This window comes from Ranitomeya imitator, chromosome 1 (assembly GCF_032444005.1).
Source record: "Ranitomeya imitator isolate aRanImi1 chromosome 1, aRanImi1.pri, whole genome shotgun sequence".
Lineage (NCBI taxonomy): Eukaryota > Metazoa > Chordata > Amphibia > Anura > Dendrobatidae > Ranitomeya > Ranitomeya imitator.
In genome coordinates this window covers 1,001,532,346-1,001,555,829 of record NC_091282.1, presented here as the reverse complement: position 1 = coordinate 1,001,555,829, position 23,484 = coordinate 1,001,532,346, and positions in this window count along the sequence as shown.

Here is a 23,484-nt window from a genome sequence, read left to right as displayed (position 1 = left end):
CAGTTTGTTCTACGAATCCTCAAGGATCTTTATTATCTACTCTATGCATAATAAAGGTAAAAATCTCTCTTTGTTTTCCCAGCTAGCATAGTCATGTGACCTGGCTTCCTAAGCCTTCTGTCCCTTTTCCATTCAATCTATTTCCAGCCTTCTTTCTGGTATACGGTTGGTGTTTTACACAAGTTATGCATCATTGTATTTACAGTGTTTTTGTTCTTGTTCTTTTGTTTTGCCTTCCCTCCTGCTTTTTCTTCTTATCCAAGTTGGAAACTATATTGCTTTATTTTTTTTTGCCACTTGATGTTACACTGAACATTGTACATGTTGTATATTTATGGTTTATTTCTATTTTTGTTTTTTCCTAGCGATTGTATGATTAAGGCTCTAACAGAGCCGAAACGTCATAATTACTTCTAGTCGCTTTCAAATACACATTTATTCACATCGTTAATAAATTTTCACTATTGCATGTTATATACCTAGAGTGTGTGGTGTATTATATAATTTCCATTGCATTCCAAATAGCACTCCTTCCCTTTTCGAGCTCTGCCATACGCCCAAACAGTGGTCCCCCCCCACATATATGGTATCAGCGTACTCAGGACAAATTGGACAACAACTTTTGGGGTCCAATTTCTCCTGTTACCCTTGGAAAAAATACACAACTGGGGGCTAAAATTAATTTTTATGTAAAAAAATGATTTTTTATTGTCACGGCTCTGAGTTATAAACTGTAATGAAACACTTGGGGGTTCAAAGTTCTCACAACACATCTAGATAAGTTCCTTGGGGGGTCTAGTTTCCAATATGTGGTCACTTGTGTTTTTTTTACTGTTTAGGTACATCAGGGGCTCTGCAAATGCAACATGACGCCTGCAGACCAATCCATCTAAGTCTGCATTCCTAATGGCGCTCTTTCCCTTCTGAGCTCTGCCATGCACCAAAACGGTGTTTCCCCCCATATATAGGGTATCCACGTACTCAGGACAAATTGGGCAACAACTTTTGGGGTCCAATTTCTCCTGTTACCCTTGGGAAAATACAAGACTTGGGGCTAAAATATAAGTCTTGTGGAAAAAAAAAGAATTTTTATTTTCATGGCTCTGCGTTAAAAAACTGTAGTGAAACAATTGGGGTTCAAAGCTCTCACAACACACCTAGATAAGTTCCTTAGGGGGTCTACTTTCCAAAATGGTGTCACTTGTGGGGGGTTTCACTGTTTAGACACATCAAGGGCTTTCCAAACGCAACATGGTGTCCCATCTCAATTCCAGTCAATTTTGCATTGAAAAGTCAAACGGCGCTCCTTCCCTTCTGAGCTCTGCCATGCGCCCAAACAGTGGTTTACCCTCACATATGGGGTATCAGCGTACTCAGTGCAAATTGCACAACAACTTTTGGGTTCAATTTCTTCTGGTACCCTTGGGAAAATAAAATATTGGGGGGCAAAAATTCCATTTTTGATAAAAATATTATTTTTTATTTTTACGGCTCTACGTTATAAACTTCTGTGAAGCACTTGGTGGGTCAAAGTGCTCACCACACATCTATATAAGTTCCTTAGGGGGTCTACTTTCCAAAATGGTGTCACGTGTGGGGGTTTCAATGTTTAGGCACATTAGGGGCTTTCCAAACGCAACATGGTGTCCCATCTCAATTCCTGTCAAATTTGCATTGAAACGTCAAATGGCACTCTTTCCCTTCCAATCTCTGCCATTTGCCCAAACAGTGGTTCACCCCCACATATGGGGTATCGGCGTACTCAGGACAAATTGTACAACACCTTTGGTGGTCCATTTTCTCCTGTTACCCTTGGTATAATGAACAAATTGGAGCTGAATTAATTTTTTTGTGAGAAAATTAAAATTTTATTTTTTTTAAAACATTCCAAAAACATTCCAAAAATTCCTGTGAAACACCTGAAAGGTTAATAAAGTTCTTGAATGTGGTTTTGAGCACCTTGAGGGGTGCAGATTTAAGAATGGTGTCACACTTAGTTATTTTCTATCATATAGACCCCTCAAAATGACTTCAAATGTGATGTGGTCCCAAAAAAAATGATGTTGTAAAAATGAGAAATTGCTGGTCAAACTTTAAACCTTATAACTCCCTAGCAAAAAGAAATTTGGTTCCAAAATTGTGCTGGTGTAAAGTAAACATGTGGGAAATGTTACTTATTAAGTATTTAGTGTGACATATCTCTGTGATTTAAGGGCATAAAAGTTCAAATTTGGAAAATTGTGAAATTTTAAAAATTTTCACCAAATTTCCATTTTTTTCATAAATGAACGCAGGTAATATAAAAATTTTTTTACGACTATTATGAAGTACAATATGTCATGAGAAAACAATTTCAGAATTATCAGGATCCATTGAAGCGTTCCAGAGTTATAACCTCATAAAAGTACAGTGGTCAGAATTGTAAATATTGGCCCGGTCATTAACGTGCAAATCACCCTTGGGGCTTGAGGGGTTAATATTTTGTGGAATAAACATGATTTTTAATCACAGCTTTCATGTGTCTTGGCATGCTTTCCACCAGTCGTTCACACTGCTTCTGGCACAAATATTTAAGCAGTTCTTGTTTGTTTGATTACATTCCAGAGGTTTTCAATTGGGTTCCAGTTTGGAGATTGGGCTGCCCATGACAGGGATTTGATGTGGTGGTCTCTTAAATTTTGCCAGAGCTGTGTCATTAGAGGACTAGGTTTCATGAAAGCCAGTCCAGCTAATCAGCGTAACCAAGCCCTCACCACTGATTGGCAGCTTAACCCTCTGTCACATACAACTGATCTGACAGGCGCTTCTCTTTTACTTTCATTTCTCCTTCCTCACCAGATTGTGAGGAAACCCCCTCCCTCCAGGTAGTCTCCGGTCTCTTGAAGGTCTGTGAAACCTGATATCACAGTTGGATTTCAGAGCTTCAGGGGAGAGGATATAGCTGCACAGATCTCTCAGGCTCATTGTATGTGAATACGTCACATTCAGTAAGGTTGGTATTTTATGTTTTTATTCATCACAATAGTTTATATAGCTTGTTTTATGAACGTATAGCACAAAATGTGAGGATATTTCATAGAAATAAGGGAGATTTTATAAAAGAAAGTGTGCTGCTCAGGCATATACAGTAGTTCCCTAACATATTCCTTCTCTTGCTTCAGATTATCTGCTGAAATGGAGAGGAAAATGTACAATTTATCCAAACAACTTGATGTTGAGGAAGTAACAAACATGCTGTTAGATGATAGAGACCTCACACTGAATGAGGATTTAGGAGAGGAAAGTGAGATTGATTCTCATGATGAGGTGGAAGAATGTGTCCTGGATTCTGAAACAGAGCAAGATGGTGACAGTGGTGAGGATGAAGAAGTTGGATCATATTATATTGGAAAAGATAAAAATACTAAATGGAACAAGAAGCCATTCCAGAAAAAACGTAGGGAACCTTTAAACATTATTACTCACCTTCCTGCAGTAATAGGAACTGCACGTAATGCAAAAACTGCAGTTGAATGCTGGAACAGTATATTTACAGATGACATTCTGGACTTTATTGTCACATATACCAACCAATATATAGACATTATAAAGGACAAGTACATCTGGAACAGAACCATCAAGCCCACAGATGAAATAGAACTGCGTGCTTTTTTTGGATTACTGTACCTTGCAGGAGCTTATAGGGCAAATAGACAAAGTTTGGAGGAACTTTGGGGTAAAGATGGGGATGGAGTTGAAAAATTTAGCCTTGTTATGTCCATAAACAGATTCAAGATTCTAATTCGTTGCCTTCGGTTTGACGACAGAACTACCCAAACCGAACGCAAAACACATGACCGACTTGCTCCAATTCGTGATATATTTCAAAGATTTGTTGTCAACTGTAAACAAAGTTATTACCCTGGAGAGAATCTCACTATTGACGAAATGCTCTCTGGTTTTCGTGGTAGATGTGCCTTTCGTCAATATATCCCATCAAAGCCAAACAAATATGGAATAAAAATGTATGCCCTTGTTGATGCCAGTAAGACCTACACTTACAACCTGGAAGTTTATGCAGGAAAACAACCAGAAGGTCCTTACTGTGTGAGCAACAAACCCATTGATGTTGTAAAAAGACTGGCTGAACCCTTATTTGGATCGGGTCGCAATATTACAGCTGACAATTGGTTTACAAGTTGTGATCTGATTGATTATCTGAAAATTCAGAAGCTGTCGTATGTGGGAACTGTAAGAAAAAACAAAAGGGAATTGCCGCCACAGTTTGTAAGTGTGAAAGAGAGACAACAGTACAGCAGTATGTTTGCATTCCATAATGGAAAGGCTTTAGTTTCCTATGTACCACATGCCAAAAAAATCGTACTTCTTCTATCAACACTTCATGATGATGCTGCCATCGATCCTGGGACTGGGGCAGAAAAAAACCCGGAGATAATTACATTTTACAATGCCACCAAAGGGGGTGTGGATACAGCAGATCAGATGTGCTCCACTTTCAACGTCAGCAGAAACATCAAACGCTGGCCAATGGTCATATTTTTTGCTATGTTGAATTTGGGTGGTATAAATTCACAAGTAATTTATCTTGAAAACAAGCTTGAACCACTCCGTAGACGATTGTATCTGAAAAAATTGGCCCATGAACTAGTACTTGGAGAGCTACGCAGGAGAAGCGTGAAAACAATCGGTATCCCCTCTCGCCTTCAAGTTCAGCTCAAAAGGTTCCGCCCAGAAGATGATGGTGAAAAGTCACCATCTGCACCACCTCACAAAAGAAGGAGATGCACCACCTGCCAAACGGAAAGCGGAACCAGAAGGCTTTCAAATTATGAATGTCTCAAATGTCATAAAGCAATTTGCCTGACACATGCAAAAATGGAGTGTAATTCTTGCTATTTGCTCTGCAAGTGTGACTTTTCTGGGGAAACCTCAGCATCTACTTCTGATTGAATATGTTTTTAATAGTACTTAAGGTACCTTAAAATTAAGTTTGTGTTCAAAAATTTTCTTTGTACATTTTTTTGAGAGTGTCGAACTGGGGACTATTTGGCGGGAGTTTTGAAAAGTTTGTATTTCATAGTTATTAGTTTTATGTTAAGTAAATGGTTTTTTTTGCAACTGATTATGTGTAGTCTCTTTTATTACATCCCTATGAAGGTCACTGATCACTTTTAGAGCACTGAAATTGCAAACATTAGATATTATAGGTATTTTTCCAGCAGGCGCCTGACAGGCACATTGTATGTGAACTCGTTAGTCCGAATATTGTATGTGACGGAGGGTTAATGACATATAACAATGTGCACATAAAGCTGCCAATCAGGGTTGTGGGTGGGTGATACACAACTCAGCATTCATACTATTGCTGCATCTACAGCAGAGAAAACAGGGATTCTATCCAAACTGCACCAAGCAGTTCAGTGAGTAATATGTACCCAGATTCAGGCTCTCTGCTCTTACATCATGCTGCTCTCAGATTAGGAAGCAAAAACCTTCTGACAGATTCCCTTTTTGTCTCGCAGGACTGTGTCTATTAATGTCAAAGTGACATCAATTTGCATGGTTATTCATAAAAGTTGATTGAATGTTTTGAAATATGAATTTTCCAGCTTTTCACAAATTTTTCCAGAAAAAAATTGATTCACAGCAAATCAATATATCGCAAATTATCACAAATTACTAGTACTGCTAAGCACGTCATTTCCCAGAAAAAAATACACCTTTATTTATGGAACAGAAACTGTTGTGCTGTTTAAAAAGTAATGATGCAATGGTTTCTCAAGTAGAAATGATAAAAGTATTCCATTTTCAAGATAAGCAACTGGTTTGCAATTTGCAAAATGACTAAACAATTACAAAAGGTTTCAAGCCATCCAAAAATTATCCCTCTGTTTGTGAAGAACATACAGGTTACCTGTAGAGATGATCAAATCTTTTGTAATTTGAATTCACTAAGTTTGGAGAATTTCTTCAAATAGTTCGATTTGCGTTGAATAAAATTGCTGTGAACTGCAGTAATCTGAATTGCCTTGTGTATCACATTCTGTGGTCTCTCAGGACTATATTAATCCCCTTTCAATAATCTTAATCCAAACACAGCCGGTAATGTCAAAGTAACCTTACTACACAAAGTAGTTATAACACAGTAGTAATCAAGAGCCGATTTCATAAAATAGTGCACTCACAGTTTTTTCATGTTTCAGGTTTTTTAAATGATCCTCATTAGTCATTTTGATCAGTTAGACTATTCCTTAAAGAATACTCAAACTGACAGAGGTAAAATCATCCTGCTGCTACTGAAATGGGTCATGTGTGATATATACCATAATATATTCCATAATGCCCTCCACTTACTCCAAGCTTATATGTTTGCCTGAGGCAAAGTAAGCTAATTGTGGCCTGTGTTTGGTAGTACTACTACTTGAACAGCTAGTGCTACATGTGGTGGTTGCGCTTTTTCTGCTACACCAGTATTTCCCAAACTCCAGTCCTCACGGACCCCAACAGGTCATGTTTTCAGGATTTCCATAGTGCTGCACAATTGAGAGAACTCCTAATACTTCCATCACCTTTGCAATACTAAGGAAATCCTGAAAACATGACCTGTTGGGATCCGTTAGGACTAGAATTTGTGAAACACTGTGCTACACTACAAAAAGGAAGTAACACGCTTCAGCAATGTGACACACAGTGCTAAGCAGTTTTTTCTTAAGTCATTGCTTAAAATGTCTCAATTCTCATAAAACTGTAAATTTCAAAACATTCAACTAAAACTCGATACTCCACAGATCGGTCTGCTCATCTCTAAGATTTATGGGTGGAATATTGAACTGTTAAAATAAGTGGGCAAAATAATGTAAAGCAAACATTCACACTTTGTGAGCAAGACAGTTAAATTGAAATTTCTAGAAAGTTGAGAATTTTCTTTTGTATATTTTAGAAAACTAAAAAATACCTTTACATGTTATAGCAAGGTTATAGAAACGCAAAAAATATGTAATTTTTGGCTTCCATTCCATAAGCCAGGATGCACAAAAAGACAAACCTTGGTTTGAATTACTTTCTTCAATAGGAAAATAAAGACTGAGGGGACTTAAAGGGAATCTGTCAGCAGGTTTTTTGCTAGGTAATCCAAGTACAGCGGCTAGACCACAGATTTCAGACATTTGTCAGCTTTTTGACTGTGTGCTGTTTTATCACCAAGAAACTGACCATGCACCCTCTTCTGATAAGCAGTTCAAAGTCAATAGACAAGGTACATAGAAAACTGTGACTCAGTAGTGTGAGAAGGGTTATCTTTCAGATTGGGTGTGGGTATCCCACCCTGAAAATTTATCAAAATTTATGCCACTGTTGTAAAATGTGCCTAATTCATCACTGCCATCCTACGTACTTCTGATTTAAAAAAAATATATATATAATAAGATTAATTATTAATAATATTTTCTTTGCTCTATTACCATTCTCTATCCATGTGGAGCCTGAAACAAAATGCCCTACAGTGTGACCCAAAATGCTCCTACCCATAAAGTAAGGCGAGCTTGCCTGCAAATATAAGTCTGAGCTTTTTTCAAGCAACAAAACAATATGTCAATTTAATATATATAAAATGTAATATAAAATGGGCAGGATTGAGATGATATTTACATACAAAGTACACATGCACACAGTTAGTCTTCAGACCATCAGCGACATCATTGTTTGGAGTATGAACTAAAAAGCACTTCAAATTGTGAACTCATTGTGGCATAGGAATGCAAATGTTCTTGTTAGAAACAAAGATATTGCAAATATCTCTACATGGAAGTTATGGTTCTAAAGTATTTGATTAATTAGGAAAAACCTGAAAAATTGAAAGGGCACTTGTAAATGCATTATTGGATATGTAATTAATTGTGTTGTTGTTTTGATGCGTTAAGCATTTTTTAACTAATATGTACAATAAAGGGAATTTTCATTGGAAAAAAATTGCTAAAATCTGCGGCGCCATAATTGTGTAACTATGACTTTTTTGCTACTTTACTCTTACCTCTTTTAACCCCTTCACTACATATGAAATATACATATTTCATATGTCGTGTCTCCACCTTTGATGCGGGCTATGGCGCTGAACTCGCATTTTTTCCAGCACATGCCAGCTGATTTAATCATCTAACATATGCCCCTAACAGCCGAGGGAGGAATTGTGATCCTTCCGCGGCTGTTAGCATGTTAAATGCTGCTGTCAACCTCTGACTGGCATTTGAAATGCTTGCGCCAGAGGCGCGTCACCAACACTGCCCATCTGTGCCCCTGTCACATGATCATGGGGCGCTGATGGGCTGGTATTACAATGGGGGGTCTGCAGGATATCACCATGGGTGTCCTTGCCTATCTGCTATGAGCGCTGCCGTGTGGCTGGCGTTCATAGCAGATGAGCATTTCTGCAACACATAGCAGGGCTTAATCCCTGTTATGTGTGGCACAAGCAATCAGAAGATTGGATTGAAGCCAGGAAAAAGTATAAACAAATATTTTAAAATATTTTAAAAAGTTTAAAATTTCAAATCACTCTGTCGTGCCCCATTCAAAATAAAACAAGAAAAGAATATTAAAAATAGATATATTTGGTATCATAGAGTTCAGAAACACCTTATCTATCAAAAAGTATCAAATCAATTAATCTGATTGATAATGGGCATAATGAGAAAAAAAGCCAGACTAACAGACAATCAAAAGATCTACATCAAAATAGTATCAATAAAAACATTAAAAAAAGCCCTCACACTGCTGAAGATCTCAAAATATGGAGATAATACGGGTCTTACAAAATGGCACCATTTTTTTTTTGCACAAACTTTGGAATTTTTTTTAACAAATTAATATAAAATAACCTATATAAGTTTCATATCTGCAAACTCATAATGACCCTGAGAATCATATTTTCAGGTCAGTTTTAGCATAGTGAACATGAGAAAATAAAAAAGCAAACAATTGCACTTGAAAATGAAAAAAACAGAAAATGGCCCAGGGGTGATAGGGTTAAAAAAAGGGTGTAATTTGGGTGCAGGGAATGATTTAAAAAGTGGAAAATGTGCTCTAGTCAGGGGTGCCATATCTAACATGCACCAAATGTATCAAAAATTGCATGACATATTGAATAATTTGACTCAAGATAAATGGCAACTAGTCATATACAAAGCTGAATTAAAATATTCCTTGTTTGTGCTGCGTTATATTTATATATGCAATTAAACCACTATATTCTTCCTTGAAAAAAGTGAAAGCTTACTGGGCTGTAATCTTGCAGACATGATCTAATAAATTTCCTTTTCTTCACCTTCAATGGATTAACCCCTTCATGACCTTGGGATTTTTCGTTTTTCCGTGTTCGTTTTTCAATCCCCTTCTTCCCAGAGCCATAACTTTTTTACTTTGCCGTCAATTTGGCCATGTGAGGGCTTATTTTTTGCGGGATGAGTTGTACTTTTGAATGACATCATTGGTTTTAGCATGTCGTGTACTAGAAAACGGGAAAAAAATTCCAAGTGCGGTGAAATTGCAAAAAAAGTGCAGTCCCACACTTGTTTTTTGTTTGGCTTTTTTGCTAGGTTCACTAAATGCTAAAACTGACCTGACAATATGATTCTCCAGGTCAGTACGAGTTCATAGACACCAAACATGACTAGGTTTTTTTTTTATCTAAGTGGTGAAAAAAATTCCAAACTTTGCTAAAAAAAAAAAATTGCGCCATTTTCCGATACTCGTAGCGTCTCCATTTTTCATGATCTGGGGTCGGTTGAGGGCTTATTTTTGCATGCCGAGATGAAGTGCAGATACGTTCTTTTGATCGCCCGTTATTGCATTTTAATGCAATGTCGCAGCGACCAAAAAAACGTAATTCTGGCATTTCAAATTTTTTTCTTGCTACGCCGTTTAGCGATCAGGTAAATGCTTTTTTTTAATTGATAGACCCGGCGATTCTGAACGCGGCGATACCAAATATGTGTAGATTTGATTTTTTTTTTATTGATTTATTTTGATTGGGGCAAAAGGGGGGTGATTTCAACTTTTATATTTTTTTATTTTTTTCACATTTTTTTTAACTTTTTTTTTCACTTTTGCCATGTTTCAATAGCCTCCATGGGAGGCTAGAAGCAGGCACAGCACAATCGCCTCTGCTACATAGCGATCTGCTGTTCGCTGCTATGTAGCAGAAAATCAGGTGTGCTGTGAGCACCGACCACAGGGTGGCGCTCACAGCTACTGGCGATCAGTAACCATAGAGGTCTCAAGGACCTCTATGGTTACAAGGTACAAGCATCGCCGACCTCCGATCATGTGACGGGGTAGGCGATGCCGTCATTTCCGGCCGCCCGGCCGGATGCGATAGTTAAATGCCGCTGTCAGCGTTTGACAGCGGCATTTAACTAGTTAATAGGTGCCGGCAGTTCGCGATTCTGCCCGTGCCTATTGCGGGCACATGTCAGTTGTTCAAAACAGCTGACATGTCCCGGCTTTGATGCGGGCTCACCGCCGGAGCCCGCATCAAAGAGGGGCTTCTGACCTCGGACATACTATCCCGTCCGAGGTCAGAAAGGGGTTAAAGTGCTGCCTGCTTTGATATTCTACTGTATGTATGAAGGATTTATTTTATTTCCTTTTTTATTTATTGTTTTAAAACTCTCAGGCTTGCTTCCATTTAATGATGATTTAATTATTATTTTTTTTCTTAAAAAATAGACATATACTGTGGAATTATAGAAGAAAAGATAGATAGATGGATAGAGAGATGGACAATAACATTTATAGTTTTGATGACTTTTTTCTTATAAATAGGTAGAAAACTATATTTTTATATTTTACTAGCTGAAGAGCCCGGCGTTGCCTGGGCATAGTAAATATTTGTGGTTAGTTATAGCACCTCACTTCTCTTATTTTCCCATCATGCCTCTCATTTTCCCCCTCACATCTCTCATTTTCTCCCTTACACCTCTCATTTCCCCTCTCACTCCTCTTATTTACCCCCTCACTCCTCTTATTCCCCCCTAACACTTGTCATTTCGACCTCACATCTGTCATTTTCCGATCACTCCACTATTTCCCCTCACTCCTCTCATTTTGCACTCACACCTTTTCATTTTCACCTAAAACCCCTCATTTTCACCTCACACCTCTCATTTTCCCCTCAGTATATGCATGTTTGTCATCTCTGTTATATATACTATACACCTGTATGTCATCTCCTGTATATAGTATATACCTGTATGTCATCTCCCCTGTAAATAGTATATACCTTCTGTATGTCATCTCCTCCTGTATATTGTATATACCTATGTGTCATCTTCTCTTGTATATAGTATATACCTGTATGTCATCTCTTCTGTATATACTTTATACCTGTATGTCATCTCCTCCTATATATAGTATACATCTGTATGTCATCTCCTGTATATAGTATATACCTGTATGTCATTTCCCCTGTATATAGTATATACCTGCTGTATGTCATCTCCGGTAGCAACTTTTTGTGTGTCGAGTTGCATGTGGCAGGTTAGTGTAGCAAGTTGTGTGCAGCAAGTTTTGCGCATGGCGAGTGTTGCGCATTGCGAGTTTTATGTGTGGTGCGTTTTGAGTATGTGCAAGTTTTGTGTGAGGCAACTTTTGCATGTATTGCAACTTTTGTGCATGTGGCAATTTTTCCGCGTGTGGCTAGTTTTGCGTGAGCCTAGTTTTGCATGTGGCGAGTTTTGCGCGTGGTGAGTTTTGAGCGGCGACTTTTGTGTTTCGACTTTTATGTGGCAAGGTTGGTGTATGTGTGGTGAAATGTGTGCTGAGGGTGGTATATGTGTTCAAGCACGTGGTAGTGTGTGGCGCATTTTGTGTGTGTGTTCATATCCCCGTGTGTGGTGAGTATCCCATGTCAGGGCCCCACCTTAGCAACTGTACGGTATATACTCTTTGGCGCCATCGCTCTCACTCTTTAAGTCCCCTTTGTTCACATCTGGCAGCTGTCAATTTGCCTCCAACACTTTTCCTTTCACTTTTTCCTCATTATGTAGATAGGGGCAAAATTGTTTGGTGAATTGGAACGTGCAGGGTTAAAATTTCGCCTCACAACATAGCCTATGACTGTTATGAAGGCAATCCAGTAACACAGTGTGCCAGTAATCAGAGCACATACAGTGATCTGACAATAACCCAAAAACAATAGAACGAGCTCTGAGACGTGGAATCTCTGTAGACCGCAATACCTGAACCTATCCTAAACACAACTAAAGGCAGCTGTGGATTGCGCCTGACACTACCTATGCAACTCGGCACAGCCTGAGGAACTGACTAGCCTGAAGATAGAAAAACAAGCCTGACTTGCCTCAGAGAAATACCCCAAAGGAAAAGGCAGCCCCCCACATATAATGACTGTTAGCAAGATGAAAAGACAAAACGTAGGGATGAAATAGATTCAGCAAAGTGAGGCCCGATATTCTAGATAGAGCGAGGATAGCAAAGAGAACTTTGCAGTCTACAAAAAACCCTAAAGCAAAAAACCACGCAAAGGGGGCAAAAAGACCCACCGTGCCGAACTAACGGCACAGCGGTACACCCTTTGCGTCTCAGAGCTTCCAGCAAAAACGAATAGACAAGCTGGACAGAAAAAACAGCAACAAAAGCAAAGAAGCACTTATCTAAGCAGAGCAGCAGGCCACAGGAAAGATCCAGAAGCTCAGATCCAACACTGGAACATTGACAAGGAGCAAGGAAGACAGAATCAGGTGGAGTTAAATAACAAGGCAGCCAACGAGCTCACCAGAACACCTGAGGGAGGAAGCCCAGAAGCTGCAGTACCACTTGTGACCACAGGAGTGAATTCAGCCACAGAATTCACAACAGTACCCCCCCCTTGAGGAGGGGTCACCGAACCCTCACCAGTGCCCCCAGGCCGACCAGGATGAGCCACATGAAAGGCACGAACAAGATCTGGAGCATGGACATCAGAGGCAAAAACCCAGGAATTATCTTCCTGAGCATAACCCTTCCATTTAACCAGATACTGGAGTTTCCGTCTAGAGACACGAGAATCCAAAATTTTCTCCACAATATACTCCAATTCCCCCTCCACCAAAACAGGGGCAGGAGGCTCAACAGATGGAACCATAGGTGCCACGTATCTCCGCAACAACGACCTATGGAATACATTATGTATGGAAAAGGAGTCTGGGAGGGTTAGACGAAAGGACACAGGATTGAGAATCTCAGAAATCCTATACGGACCAATAAAACGAGGTTTAAATTTAGGAGAGGAAACCTTCATAGGAATATGACGAGAAGATAACCAAACCAGATCCCCAACATGAAGTCGGGGACCCACACGGCGTCTGCGATTAGCAAAAAGTTGAGCCTTCTCCTGGGACAAGGTCAAATTGTCCACTACCTGAGTCCAGATCTGATGCAACCTGTCCACCACAGAATCCACACCAGGACAGTCCGAAGACTCAACCTGTCCTGAAGAGAAACGAGGATGGAACCCAGAATTGCAGAAAAATGGAGAGACCAAGGTAGCCGAGCTGGCCCGATTATTAAGGGCGAACTCAGCCAACGGCAAAAAGGACACCCAATCATCCTGGTCTGCAGAAACAAAACATCTCAGATATGTTTCCAAGGTCTGATTGGTTCATTCGGTCTGGCCATTAGTCTGAGGATGGAAAGCCGAGGAAAAAGATAGGTCAATGCCCATCCTACCACAAAAGGCTCGCCAGAACCTTGAAACAAACTGGGAACCTCTGTCAGAAACAATATTCTCAGGAATGCCATGCAAACGAACCACATGCTGGAAGAACAAAGGCACAAAATCAGAGGAGGAAGGCAATTTAACCAAGGGCACCAGATGGACCATTTTAGAAAAGCGATCACAGACCACCCAAATGACTGACATCTTTTGAGAAACGGGAAGGTCAGAAATGAAATCCATCGAAATATGTGTCCAAGGCCTCTTCGGGACCGGCAAGGGCAAAAGCAACCCACTGGCACGTGAACAGCAGGGCTTAGCCCTAGCACAAATCCCACAGGACTGCACAAAAGTACGTACATCCCGTGACAGAGATGGCCACCAGAAGGATCTAGCCACTAACTCTCTGGTACCAAAGATTCCTGGATGACCAGCCAACACCGAACAATGAAGTTCAGAGATAACTTTACTAGTCCACCTATCAGGGACGAACAGTTTCTCGGCCGGACAACGATCAGGTTTATTAGCCTGAAATTTTTGCAACACTCGCCGCAAATCAGGGGAGATGGCAGACACAATGACTCCTTCCTTGAGGATACTCGCCGGCTCAGATAAACCCGGAGAGTCGGGCACAAAACTCCTAGACAGAGCATCCGCCTTCACATTTTTAGAGCCCGGAAGGTACGAAATCACAAAATCGAAGCGAGCAAAAAATAACGACCAACGGGCCTGTCTAGGATTCAAGCGCTTGGCAGACTCGAGATAAGTAAGGTTCTTATGATCAGTCAATACCACCACGCGATGCTTAGCTCCTTCAAGCCAATGACGCCACTCCTCGAATGCCCACTTCATGGCCAGCAACTCTCGGTTGCCCACATCATAATTACGCTCAGCAGCAGAAAACTTCCTGGAAAAGAAAGCACATGGTTTCAACACTGAGCAACCAGAACCTCTCTGTGACAAAACCGCCCCTGCTCCAATCTCAGAAGCATCAACCTCGACCTGGAACGGAAGAGAAACATCTGGTTGACACAACACAGGGGCAGAACAAAAACGACGCTTCAACTCCTGAAAAGCTTCCACGGCAGCAGAAGACCAATTAACCAAATCAGCACCCTTCTTGGTCAAATTGGTCAATGGTTTGGCAATGCTAGAAAAATTACAGATGAAGCGACGATAAAAATTAGCAAAGCCCAGGAACTTTTGCAGACTTTTCAGAGATATCGGCTGAGTCCAATCCTGGATGGCTTGGACCTTAACCGGATCCATCTCGATAGTAGAAGGGGAAAAGATGAACCCCAAAAATGAAACTTTCTGAACACCGAAGAGACACTTTGATCCCTTCACGAACAAAGAATTAGCACGCAGGACCTGGAAAACCATTCTGACCTGCTTCACATGAGACTCCCAATCATCTGAGAAGATCAAAATGTCATCCAAGTAAACAATCAGGAATTTATCCAGATACTCACGGAAGATGTTATGCATAAAAGACTGAAAAACAGATGGAGCATTGGCAAGTCCGAACGGCATCACTAGATACTCAAAATGACCCTCGGGCGTATTAAATGCCGTTTTCCATTCATCTCCTTGCCTGATTCTCACCAGATTATACGCACCACGAAGGTCAATCTTAGTGAACCAACTAGCCCCCTTAATCCGAGCAAACAAGTCAGATAACAATGGCAAGGGATACTGAAACTTAACAGTGATCTTATTAAGAAGGCGGTAATCAATACACGGTCTCAGCGAACCATCCTTCTTGGCTACAAAAAAGAACCCTGCTCCCAGTGGTGATGACGATGGGCGAATATGTCCCTTCTCCAGGGATTCCTTCACATAACTGAGCATAGCGGTGTGTTCAGGCACGGATAAATTAAATAAACGACCCTTAGGGAATTTACTACCAGGAATCAAATTGATAGCACAATCACAATCCCTATGCGGAGGTAGGGCATCGGACTTGGGCTCTTCAAATACATCCTGATAATCAGACAAGAACTCTGGGACCTCAGAAGGAGTGGATGACGAAATAGACAAAAATGGAACATCACCATGTACCCCCTGACAACCCCAGCTGGATACTGACATAGAGTTCCAATCCAATACTGGATTATGGGTTTGTAGCCATGGCAACCCCAACACGACCACATCATGCAGATTATGTAGCACCAGAAAGCGAATAACTTCCTGATGTGCAGGAGCCATGCACATGGTCAGCTGGGCCCAGTACTGAGGTTTATTCTTGGCCAAAGGTGTAGCATCAATTCCTCTCAACGGAATAGGACACCGCAAAGGCTCCAGGAAAAACCCACAACGTTTAGCATAATCCAAATCCATCAGATTCAGGGCAGCGCCTGAATCCACAAACGCCATGACAGAATACGATGACAAAGAGCATATCAAGGTAATGGACAGAAGGAATTTGGACTGTACAGTACCAATGACGGCAGACCTATCGAACCGCTTAGTGCGCTTAGGACAATCAGAAATAGCATGAGTGGAATCACCACAGTAGAAACACAGCCCATTCAGACGTCTGTGTTCTTGCCGTTCAACTCTGGTCATAGTCCTATCGCACTGCATAGGCTCAGGTTTAATCTCAGACAATACCGCCAGATGGTGCACAGATTTACGCTCGCGCAAGCGACGACCGATCTGAATGGCCAAAGACATAGACTCATTCAAACCAGCAGGCATAGGAAAACCCACCATGGCATCCTTAAGAGCCTCATAGAGACCCTTTCTGAACAAAGCTGCCAGCGCAGATTCATTCCACAGAGTGAGTACTGACCACTTCCTAAATTTCTGACAATATACTTCTATATCATCCTGACCCTGGCACAAAGCCAGCAAATTTTTCTCAGCCTGATCCACTGAATTAGGCTCATCGTACAGCAATCCGAGCGCCAGGAAAAACGCATCGACACCACTCAATGCAGGGTCTCCTGGCGCAAGAGAAAATGCCCAGTCCTGAGGGTCGCCGCGCAAAAAAGAAATAATAATCAAAACCTGTTGAACTGAATTACCGGAAGAATGAGGTTTCAAGGCCAGAAATAGCTTACAATTATTTTTGAAGCTCAGAAACTTAGTTCTATCACCAAAAAACAAATCAGGAATAGGAATTCTTGGTTCTAGCATAGATTTCTGATCAATTGTATCTTGAATCTTTTGTACATTTATAACGAGATTATCCATTGAAAAGCACAGAGCCTGAATATCCATGTCCACAGCTGTGTCCTGAAGCACCCTAATGTCTAGGGGAAAAAAAAGACTGAACACAGAGCTGAGAAAAAAAAATGATGTCAGAACTTCTTTTTCCCTCTATTGAGAATCATTAGTTTGGGCTCCTTGTACTGTTATGAAGGCAATCCAGTAACACAGTGTGCCAGTAATCAGAGCACATACAGTGATCTGACAATAACCCAAAAACAATAGAACGAGCTCTGAGACGTGGAATCTCTGTAGACCGCAATACCTGAACCTATCCTAAACACAACTAAAGGCAGCTGTGGATTGCGCCTGACACTACCTATGCAACTCGGCACAGCCTGAGGAACTGACGAGCCTGAAGATAGAAAAACAAGCCTGACTTGCCTCAGAGAAATACCCCAAAGGAAAAGGCAGCCCCCCACATATAATGACTGTTAGCAAGATGAAAAGACAAAACGTAGGGATGAAATAGATTCAGCAAAGTGAGGCCCGATATTCTAGATAGAGCGAGGATAGCAAAGAGAACTTTGCAGTCTACAAAAAACCCTAAAGCAAAAAACCACGCAAAGGGGGCAAAAAGACCCACCGTGCCGAACTAACGGCACGGCGGTACACCCTTTGCGTCTCAGAGCTTCCAGCAAAAACGAATAGACAAGCTGGACAGAAAAAACAGCAACAAAAGCAAATAAGCACTTATCTAAGCAGAGCAGCAGGCCACAGGAAAGATCCAGAAGCTCAGATCCAACACTGGAACATTGACAAGGAGCAAGGAAGACAGAATCAGGTGGAGTTAAATAACAAGGCAGCCAACGAGCTCACCAGAACACCTGAGGGAGGAAGCCCAGAAGCTGCAGTACCACTTGTGACCACAGGAGTGAATTCAGCCACAGAATTCACAACATATGACGCTCTCGGGGTCCAGACGTGTGACTGTGCAAAATTTTGTGGCTGTAGCTGCGACGGTGCAGATGCCAATCCCGGACATACACACATACACACACACATTCAGCTTTATATATTAGAAAATGCTATAAAGAAGCAATATTTCATGAAAGAATGCTTGCCTTCTTTATTTTCATTGTAAAACAGCCTGCTAACCATCTGCTACTGGGATTGTTCCACTTTACACTAAATGTTCAATTCAAGTACTCCATACAGTTTTGAGTTCCTTTCCTTCTTAGCTGAACATCTGCTGATAACAAAAATATGCACTTTTACGGTTTAGTTTCAAGTATGCTATCTATTAAATATCAATGAAGTTCTGCATTGTTTACAATCATTAACAAAAATACAATGTTTTTTTTTATTTCACTTCTTGCCTAAGCATCCACACTGGAGAAAAGAAACTTTCCAGTACACTAGAGGAAGTTGTCAGAAAACAAGTAGTTCTGGGTTAGATTTCATCTGCTCTTTAAGTATACTTATCATCCGAGGCTCCAGAATGACAACCTGCAGAAGTGTCTTACAGAGCCATCAAACTCTTACTGAAAGTTTTTTCAACTGTTTTTCCTTCATAAATTGTCTTTCACTTTGTCCCATACATGCATTAATTATTGCTTTGCATATTATCACTGCGGCATGTTGTCGAGGTTGAAGGCCAAAGAGAAAAAGAGGTAAACATACAAATAGGGATCACATTAGCAAAGCAAATTTTATTGACATATAGATACACAAAGAGATACATACAGAGATATACAACCATAAATAATAAAAACATTTAAAAATGCCAAAAAATGGCTGACAAAACCTGACTAAATAAGGTCCTCTCCAAGACATGAACAGGGTTACACCATAAAACACAATAATGAATATCCAAATGTTAAAATGTGAGTACAAGCATAGAAGAAATTGATAATAATTGCAAAAAGGTATTTAGAGATCAGAATCACATTGAAAAAACACAAAATGGTCGATGGTGTGCTACCAGCCCTACCTAGGGAGCTAAGAAAGTTCCAGCAAGGTAAATACTAGAAAGCACCATGCAAATAAGCACAGTCAACAGCCAGAGAAAAATGCTCTGTTTGAATAACAGAGCCATTGCCAAATGGGGTCCCAGCTGGTATATGCTCAAAGGCAAAAGGTAGCCATAAGCCCTATCATTGGTAAAGTGATGTGTGCAGTCAGGAGAGCAGGTACCCCACACATATCGACACTAAATAGTGTCTTTCTCAGCGGTGATGTTCAACGGAGCATTTTTCTCTGGCTGTTGACTGCATGGTGCTTTAGAGTATTTACCTTGTTGGAATTTTTTTTGGGGGTGTCCATATGCTTGATTGGGTGTAGTGGTAGACCTGTCAGTCCCTATTATACTATTTCTACTGTGGTGAAATTGATGCCACTTTTGTGGTGTCTGCCAGTATTTTTTGGAAATGTGAACACTCCTGATTGGGTGTCCATCTGTTGGATTAAGTATTGTGGAAGACATTTCAGTCCCTATTATGCTATTTCTACTGTGGTGAAATTGATGCAACTTTTGTGGTGTCTGCCAGTAACTTTTGATAATGTGAACACTCCTGGGTTGGGTGTAGTGATAGACCTGTCGGTTCCTATTGTACCATTTCTACTGTGGTGAAATGGATCCCTCTGTCTGCCAATAATTTTTGGAAATGTGAACACTCCTGGTTGGGTGTCCATCTGCTGGATTGGGTGTAGTAGGAGACCTGTTGTTTCTTATTGTTCTATTTCTACTGTAGTGAAATTGATACCTCTTTGGCATTGTCTGCCAATAATTTTTGGAAATGTGAATACTCCTGTTTGGGTCTCCTTCATGCGTGTGCCTGTAGCAGTAGGCCTCAGAGACCGTCAGGCCTCAACTTCCTTGGACTCAACTACCATTGTTACTATCCTTAAATTTTTCTGACAATGGTAGTCTATAAAAATGATATTTATGCCACCTGATTGTCGCTCAGCATGAAAGCAGGAGGAGTTGTTGCATGTAGTATCAAGGCTTCCAGCAAAGGATGCCTACACCAATCCCTCACCCATCTTATCTTATGGTGACATTCAATTGAAAGCTGTAAATGCTGTCCCAGACAGCGATATCTGATGCCTGGCCGACTGCTGCAGTGTCATACAACAATTTGTATTGTGTGTGAATTGAGGACACTTTCTTGGTGTCTGTTCCTCATTTGATGTGTTTTGGCAGCTTATGGGGCTATTATTAGGCGTAACCATATGGGAGCGTGGGATCCAAGACATGAGACAGAAGACATAGTCGGGGTACAAGCCAGAGCGTCAAAGCCAGATTGCAAACATAATAATTAGTGATGAGAGAGAATGCTCACCACTACTCGGTACTCGCCCGAGTATGACTGTGCTCGGTGTACTTGGCAAGCATCGAGCATTTCTGGGATTATTCAGCGGGGGCTCAGGTCACCTCTTTTTAATTTTGGCACTTTTTAGAGTGCCAAGTAACACTCTGGTGTTACGGAACTGCAACACAGAACTAGGGTAGAAGGGGAAAACTGACCCTGCACTATGACTAGGCTGATACCCTACGATGGAGAGGGCAACCCATTCCTTGCAAATAGACCCACCAACGATCCTAGGTTAATCTCAAGTGAAGACCTATAGATAGGGGGAAGGGGGTCCCTAAAAGATCTAAGGGCTGGGTATATAACAGATCACCTCCTAATAGAAAACACAGAGAAGGCTGCAGAAACCAACTGAAAACAGAAACTAAGAATAGCAGAACCAGAGGTCCCAGTACTGCACAAATTACACACACAGAAGACAAGGCAAAGCACCAAGCCAGAGCTCAAGCTGTTTAACACTTTTGTCCAGCAAGGACTGGGAGGCAGGTACTGGTTAATAAAGAGTGATACAATCACCTGACCCAAGACAAACCCAGCACCAGAGGGAAAAGACCAGCAGCCAGAACACCACAAGAAAATTGGGGATAGTCACAAACAAAACAGATTCTAACAGCAGGGATTGTCTGACATGCACTGTATTACCGCAGCCCTCTTTGTTGTGGTATTACAGTGATTGGCTGACCACACAGCATCATCAGGTGCTCGACGCATTCTGCTCCGGACTCAGCTAGTGTAGGGAGAGCTGCTGCTGAGATAGGGTCAGATTCGTTCTTTTAATAGTTAGTGTGGGTCTACTAGTGTTCAATCCACAAATCCTGATAAACCAATAGTCCTTTTTAGGGCTAATTCGGGGGTTTTGCAGTGCTAGGTGGACAGCGGAGTCTATTTGCACATATCCACATCAGTGCAAGGCCTGCAGGAACTGTGTGTGAGTATATAGATCTCACTGCACACATCAAAAGCCTCCAGTACTGTCTTCTGCTGTGTATTTTATATATACGTAGCTGCAGGTATCCGTGGCAATAATTTTTTATATTTTTTGCGCCTTATACCTGCTAATTTTATTACAAAGCAATCCATAGCCCCCTTTTTTCTACATTTATTTGCTCCGTCAAACTACAGACTACAGCCAGGTCATTTCAATACAAGAGCGTGAAAATCTAACAATTTAAAATGTTTTTTTTTTGCCCCTGACATCAGCTGTGTGTGCAAAAAAAATTCTGGCCTTTTTTTGGTACTGTAGTATTTTTTGGAGTGTCTTAATACATTTTTGGACACCATTTTGATGAACAAAAAATCTTTAGCTGGCCCTAAAATATTTAGTTACAGTTCTTATATTTATCATTGTGATTTGTACGCCACATGCATTGCATATAATTGCGCTAAATATTTTACAATTGTAGTACTCCAATATTTTTTTGGTATCATAGTCTACTTATTGACCCACGTTTGGTGGTCCCAAAAAAATCAAGGCCACATTTTGATCAGTCTGTTATCACCGTCAGGCGCCCGGTCTACCTGTGGTGTCCAAATCCTTGCTTTTCAGGCATACATTCTAGTTTTTTGTCTATCTGCTACCCTTGTTCTATACAGTAATTTGGGGTTAAAAAAAATTAAAAAAATCTAGGCCATTGAACATTGTGGTTTCTCTGTCACACGCCTCTTCTATCTGTTGCATTTGAGTGCTCCTTTGAACTGATTTTGGTGTGTCTTACCCTATTTATTAATAAAATTTGTTAAAAACAAAATTAAAAAATTACCAACATTCCATTGAATTAAAAATGTGTTTTTTTGTTTTTTTCGTCGCACTCATCATATATAAGTTTTCTCAAAGTTAATCCATTTGTATTGAACTTTTAAAATTTTTCAGTAGTCCATTTAAAATGTGCAAGGGATGGGGAAGTGGACGTGCTGCTGATGGTGCATGCAGAGGACGAGGCCGTGGCTAAGATAAAAGGGGTCACAACAAAGACCCACATCTTCTTGCTCAACATTCCTGTCCCAGTTTCTAGGGGACAGCAGCACACCACTATTGAAGTTGGAGCAGTGTGATACGATTGCCTGTTGGATAGTGGATAATGCTTCCAGTCCCTTAGCCACCACCATCACCACCATGACTTCCACACAGTCAAGTCTCAGTAGCTGTGAGTCTGGACTGCATATTACTCACCTTGATCCTCCTTCCTCCCACCATGCCGAGTGCTCTGAGACAACAGATCCCACACTTGGACACTTCGAAGGGCTGTTCACTTTTCCCTTTAAAGATTCCCGACTCTCGGCCAGTAAACTTGAAGTGGGGCAAGATGAAATCGCATGTAGCGATGCGCAAAGATTTGAGCAACCACGGTCACACGAATGCGATGATGGGAAAGTGTCGCAAGAGGTGGACGATGATGAGACACAATTGCCAGAGGATGCAGATGTGGAAAACTAGGTGGTGGATGACATAGTAACTGACCCAACCTGGCAGTATGACATGCAGAGCAAGGACAGCAGCACACATGGGGAAGGAGGCATAGCACCCCAGCATCTCTTCACCGTAACACCAACTGTTAGGGCTGGTGGAACACACCGAGTAAATAGAGAGGTGTCATTTGGTGCGTTCGCAGGCCAGGGTCCACCGTGCAGGAGAGAACCTGCTTCTGGCAAATGCAGGCCCTATATGGCGGTAGAAGAGAACTTCACAGAGTCACCTAAAGAAAGTTCTGTGTCCTGTTAAACTCACTGGAGTACACAGCAACTGCCAAGCAGATAGCAGTTTGTGGTTACGCCATCAAAGAGGCAATCATACAATCTCCTCACCGGAGGAGCCGGTATTCTAGGGGCTTATTTCTCCAATGAGAGATCTTACCCTGGGCATGCTCAGAAGGGGAGAAGCAGGGCTTAGTCCCAAAAGCGTCTGCTCACCACTGCCCAGCACTGGTTTCAATGGCAGAAGCTGGAAAAGCAGCAGTAACCCTTTGCACAGAGTCAGACTGAGCGAGACGTCTCTGCTGAGCAGGCTCCACTGCGGCAGGAGAAGAATGGGAGACCGCAGCGGAGATGGCCTGAGATTCCCCCTGTGCGGGGTCAGGAACTCGACCCCTAACATGGCCCCCCCTCCTTGGACCTCGCTGCGCTTGAAGGCAGCAATGAGCTGCGGAGCCTGAATATACTTAGCAGGCTGCCAGGACTTGACCTCAGGACCATAAACCTTCCAGTCAACCAAATAAAATATTTTGCCCCGTACCACCTTGCACCCCAAAATAGCAT